Below are 6,340 nucleotides of genomic sequence, written 5' to 3' on the forward strand. Positions count from 1 at the left end.
TTCCCCTCAAAAACATGCTTCTCCCAAATCCACACTGAAGTGAAAATGAGTTGTTTTAGAACAAGAGCACATCACAGTTTTCGGACACAAAACTTTCCGTTGCCCCCCTGATCCCTTAACTAAGGAATGCATGCAAGCCAGCTTAGGTATGACGTTATTCTGTTCGGTGAGTAGGTCGAGGGTGGGGGGTGAAATGTAACATTTATTAATTTCAACTATATGCCAGACAGTAGTAAGCTTGAGACACACATACACGCAAATGTCCATACCCATACATATGTATGGCTCCACCTGTACAGCAGCCCATAAAGTGTAATTACTAGTATTGTCTCCAGTATGAACAAAATGTTAGACCAAACTAAGGGGGTTCACGCAAGCAAGTTAATGCTATATACCCTTGTTATAAAGATTTTCAAAATGAGCAGATCCTTTTAGAATTCTACTAATATATAAGTGAATCTTTTATTGTCCTGATAACATCTCTTTATACTATATAAACCTGAATACTCAGTTTTCCCAGATTTAGAAGAGATCTAATGAACTTACTTCTCTTCCTGCTCTTTCTTATAAAGGCGAAGAGTCAGCTGTCCGGATTAGGAACCTATGTGATGCTTTCTCTCTTGCCTAAAACTTGGACAGTACCAAATATTGAGAGGTATCCTTTCTCTTCCTTATATTCAAACTTGCGGAACATTATTTTCCATTCTAAGAATTTGAGAGTGAAAACTATTCCTTAGGTAACCCCATCTGGACAAAGTTAGGCTTCTGCTTCCAGAGCCAGTATGGTGTAATGGAAAGAATGCTGATCCAGAAACTGTATTTAATTGAATCCTTTGGTTCGTTCTGTTTTCCCTTTTTGAGTTGCCTGGATCTGTTACTTGAGTTGCTTTCTGCCTCAGCAAAATAACCCTCTCCTATAAAATCCTGCCATGTTGAATATCTTCACTGTGCCACTGGTCTGGCCCCTTTCTGGGATCTTCTTTCAATAATCCCGTCTTGCCTTTTTATTGAGTAGGGTAACAGGCATTATCAGACAGTGAGTGGTCATAAGGGCAGAAAGTCAGAAACCTACTCTGCCCTCACTGATCCCATTTTTTGTGCATAATCAAAACCAATGTAATGGTCCTGAGTTCAGCTAGGCAAATTATTTAGCATCTGAGCTTTTTTTTTTTAAAGATTTTATTTTTATTTATTTATTTGATAGAGAGAGATCACAAGTAGGCAGAGAGGCAGGCAGAGAGGGAGAGGAGGAAGTAGGCTCTCTGCCGAGCAGAGACTCAATCCCAGGACCCTGAGATCATGACCTGAGCCGAAGGCAGAGGCTTAACCCACTGAGCCGCCCAGGCGCCCCTAGCATCTTAAGCTTTATCTTTAGTTATCCATGTCCTCACAGCAGCTGTCACTTACCGCAGAAGTACAAGCGGTGTTATGGGCCAGTAAAACATGCCGTTAGTAACCAGCTAGAACATTTAGCACTAGATGTCCAGTCAGTCAGTCAGGAATGGGGAGGAAGTGTAAGGTGCACTGTTGATTGCCTTTTCCACATTGATTTCTTCCTTTTGTACCGAAACTCTCATTTTGTGCAAGAAACTTCTTTCTACAGCTCATGTGACTGGGAAAGTCGACCCTATCCCCCGTTGCGGAGGTTAGTCCTGAAGAGTATAAGCCAGTTAATGTAAGATATTTGCCTGGCAACTGTGACTGCTCTGGGGTGAGCTCAAGACCTAAATTGGGCCTAATTGAACGGAGGACCTAAAACAATTTGGGTTTTGGGAGAGGAAGCAGCTTTTCAGTCCTGTGGGGAAGTGGGTGGCCCTAATTTAAAAATCACAGGAAATTAGGCTTAGAATTAATCTGATATTACAGCCTGCAAAATTGTTTTATTGTGCTGCTGAATCAAACCTAAATCCCACCCTTTCCTGGGACCACTTATTACTTCAGAAAAAAAAAATCCCCTCTAACAGAAATCAAGGTTTTGGTTAACTGCACTTGAAAACATTTCTTGCTGCTAGACATGGGGAAAAGAATGCCAGAGAACAGAATTGACTGTTGGACCTGTGGACTCCCAGGACAGGAACAGGTTACTGCAGAAACAGGATGCTTGGGCTTGCTGAAAGAAGAGTGGGAAAGAGCTTCCTATTCCTTTCCTTTCTGGGCAGTGGCTCCCTGGCCTTCCTTTTCGATTTTTTTTTTTTTTTTAGTTTAACTCATTTTTGTCTGCACCTGATGGTAGTTTATATCTGAGATAGGCTTTAATTTTTTAATTAAATTGATTTATTTATTTTCAGAAAAACAGTATTCACTATTTTTTTCACCACACCCAGTGCTCCATGCAGTCCGTGCCCTCTCTAATACCCACCACCTGGTTCCCCCAACCTCCCACCCCCCGCCCCTTCAAACCTCTCAGGTTGTTTTTCAGAGTCCATAGTCTCTCATGATTCACCTCCCCTTCCAATTTACCCCAACTCCCTTCTCCTCTCTAACACCCCTTGTCCTCCATGATATTTTTTATGCTCCACAAATAAGTGAAACCATATGATAACTGACTCTCTCTGCTTGACTTATTTCACTCAGATAGGCTTTAATTTTTAAAAAATTGTTTATCTTTTCTCTCTTTCTTAGCTGAGCTTCCCTCTGGTATTACACCAGGCCACTTGCTCAATGATGCCTTCCTCAGTGGATTAGAGATTTGTGTCAGATTATTTAACCTTTGTTCAAGTTTCCTGTTTTATTTTTTAATCAAATTTTGCTTTTTATTTTTAATTTGTAGAAAACTTTTAATTGAACTGTAGTGGACAAGAAGGTAAGATTATACTTGTAAGGACCATATCCAGTGTGTTTATAATCCTAGCTGTATCCTCTCCAGTAGGAAGAGAATAGTCTTCATCAATTTTGACTTTGTAAGAGTCTTTGTGCTAGGAAAAACAGATTTGATATGATGGGACTGTTTTGGAAACAGAGTAGTACTACTATACCAAATAGATGCACAGCATTACTAATTTAGAGCTTGTACCTTTTTCAAAGGTAACAAATAAAGGTACTGGAACATGAACAGTTGCCTTTTAACATATGCTAAGGAACAGAAGATAACCCTTTCTAACATCATTCATTTCAGCCTCATAACAACAACAACAACAACAAAAACCACAGGAATTTTTAGTGTAGTTTTTTTTAAATTTTTTTAAAAATTTTTTATTTTTTATATACATATATTTTTATCCCCAGGGGTACAGGTCTGTGAATCGCCAGGTTTACACACTTCACAGCACTCACCAGAGCACATACCCTCCCCAATGTCCATAACCCCTTTAGTGTAGTTTTTGTAAGCCCAATGCCCAATGAAATGTTTTAAGGTTTAGAATTACTATGTAATTTATTTATGCCAAGTGCAATAATAGAATCCTCTTCTCAGTTATCCCAACAGGAAACATATATGCTCTCACACTCGAAAGATTCTGGTAAATTTGTAAAATCTTTGGGAGTTGGGGCAGGCAGTAGTATCTGAAGGGAGCCAGGACCAAATGTATTCTTGATAATCTGCAAAATTCTTAGAGAAAGTGAACAGGTAGTACATGTGTTGGGCCAGAATAGGGGAGGTGGGGTTTGGTGTGCAGATGGTCTGGTGTTTCCTATAGCTGGTGTCACCTGGAAGGGAAAAGAATTAGCCTGCAACTACAAATAGTAGGAAAAATAATTCTAACTTACTTGGCTTATAAAGTCAGTTTGTAATAGAACAGTGCCATGTACTCTGACAGTTTTATATGAACAAAACACAACTATTGTTAAAAAAAAAAGATTTGAAGATCACATTGAAATTATCTCTGAGGAAGAAAAGATTATAAGAAATGCACAATATAACAAAAATATAAATTTTTTCATATAATTGAAATATCAGGGAAAATGTGGTCCTTGTTATCTTCAGTCCTGTGATGGACAAGTTCTTAGAGTTAATTGATGGCCCTCGCTGAGTTTTATCTTTTGGCTGCTTCCCTCCAATTATATCTAATACCCGAGTCTCTCTTTCCTAGTTCCTTTCAGTTGTCTTTGTTAGAACCATCACTCTCCAGAAATATTGCAATTTACCATTGCTCCATCATATTTGGGGGTTCCTTAAATGAAAGTGTCTGTCCTTTAAATAACCCTTAAGTAACTTCTTTTTGAGCTATCTCTAGAAGGTCTTAAAATTCTCTGTTTATTGTTGGCAGGGAATCACTGTGGTGGAGAGTGGAATTGCACGAAAAGTTGTAAGCTTTCTAGCCTAGAAAACTTGGGTCTTTATTCCATATGACTCCTACATCACTTAAGAAGAAAAAGAGTGGAATTCTATTTTCTTTTTTAATTGTTGCCATGCTTTAATCCTTCCAAATGATGTGCCAATTAGAAACCATTTCACCTCTTTCAAAATATCAGTGGTGTATGAAGTGGAAGAGGATATAGAGATTTTCATTCAATCATGTGTTTATTGACATTTTTATTGAATACATTGTCATGCCCAGGTGTATAAGCAGGTGCTGAGTATATAAAAATGAACACAAACCTTCTTAGGTTTTAAAGAGCTTGCAAACTTAATTGGAGGGACAGTGACATAGAGTCGCATGTTACACTGAGATAATTCCTACTAGTATACCTGGGGTTCCATGGGAATAGCCCTATAAGGCAGTGTGCCCTTGAGGGGCACCGTCTGAGAGCAAGAGTTCTTAGTTTAGGGGAGCAGGACTTTTGGGAATCTGATAAAAACTAAAGGTGTTCATGTTGGAGGTAGCTGTGGATTAAAGTGTTGTTGTAACATAACAGAATTTTGCCTGAATCAGGGATCATCTGCTAGACCTGTTCATACCCCATAAAGGAAGGTGCAGAGAGAAACGTATATGTGAAGAAGTTCAAACCAGAGCACTTGGTTCAGTGCAAAGGGGTCTAAAATACTTAAATCATGCAGTTTTGAAATACTTATTGATTAAAAAACTGGCCTTATCAGTGAACCCATAAAATAATTATATCCAAAACCGTTTTTTATTTTAAATTTTTTAAAGATTTATTTATTTATTTATTTGAATGAGAGAGAGAGCGTGAGCGAGCGCTAGTGGGGCGGGGGGCGGTGAATGGGGGAAAGGAAGAGGGAGAGAGAATCTCAAGCAGACTCCCCACTGAGTGCAGAGCCCCAGGTAGGGCTCGATCCCACAACCTGGAGATCATGACCTGAATTGAAATCAAGAGTTGGTTGCTTAACTGACTGAGCCACCCAGGCACCACTCCAAAACCCTTTTAGAAACAAAAGGAACAAAACAAGTTTGTTCTGAAAATTAAAATAATATATCCATGTAGGTTAAAGCAAATAGTTTCCTTAAATTGATTATCTGAATGATTTTATCTATTTTACTGCAGTAAACAATAACATTAAATTTACCGTCTTAATCACTTTTAATTGTACAGTTTAGTAGTGTTAAGTATATGCACATTGTTGTGCAACAGATCTCTAGAAGTTTTTGATATTGCAAAACTGAAACTGTGTGCCCATTAAACATTAATTCTCCCTCCTCCTCTCCTCTGCCTTTGCTCCACACTGATAATTCTCAGCAGTTATTATACGTAGGAATCTCCTGAGGACTTCGTGGAGCAATTTGCTGATCCTATGCCCCGCCCCAAAGATTCTGATCCAGTTGTTCTAGGTTCTGCCTTGGGCCTTGGCAAAGGTGTAAAAGCTCCAGGTGATTGTGATGTAAATCCAGGGTTGAGAGCTACCACTTTACTGGAAGCAGTGAATTAACTTGACCATTTCAGGGGGCATATCTTCACAGATTTTTCTTTGTCAGTGCATCTTTCTCTTAACAATGTAATATCCCATTGTTTCTCAAGCTTTAATGTACATATAAGTCACCTGGGGATCTTGTTCAACTCTGCATTGGGGTTCAGCAGGTCTAGGGTAGGGCCTGATGCTGCAGGTCTAACGAGCCCAGAGATGATGTTGATGCTGCTGATTCATGGACGTCACTCGTGGTGGAGGGTGATAAGCCACTCTATCTTATTGTCAAAGTCAAGGCTTGTATGTTGGGGAAAATTCAAGTTTTCAAAATACAGTGTTGTTGTTATTCCATATGTTCTCACAGTCTGTTGTGGTTTTTTGAATGGTTAAATACAAAGTGATCCCTCTCTGCTGGCATTGTGCTTCCATTGATACAAATTCTGCGCAGAAGTATTGCCTTACATTATCTGTGTTCCAGCATCTTTGATGATGAAGCGAAAACCAAAGGATACATAAGACTCTTAACTTTCTTCTTTGACATTTTCCAATTTAGATTATCTTCCATGCCTGATGCCCATAATCATTTGTGGAAGGATATCT

Source organism: Neovison vison, chromosome X (assembly GCF_020171115.1).
Source record: "Neovison vison isolate M4711 chromosome X, ASM_NN_V1, whole genome shotgun sequence".
NCBI lineage: Eukaryota > Metazoa > Chordata > Mammalia > Carnivora > Mustelidae > Neogale > Neogale vison.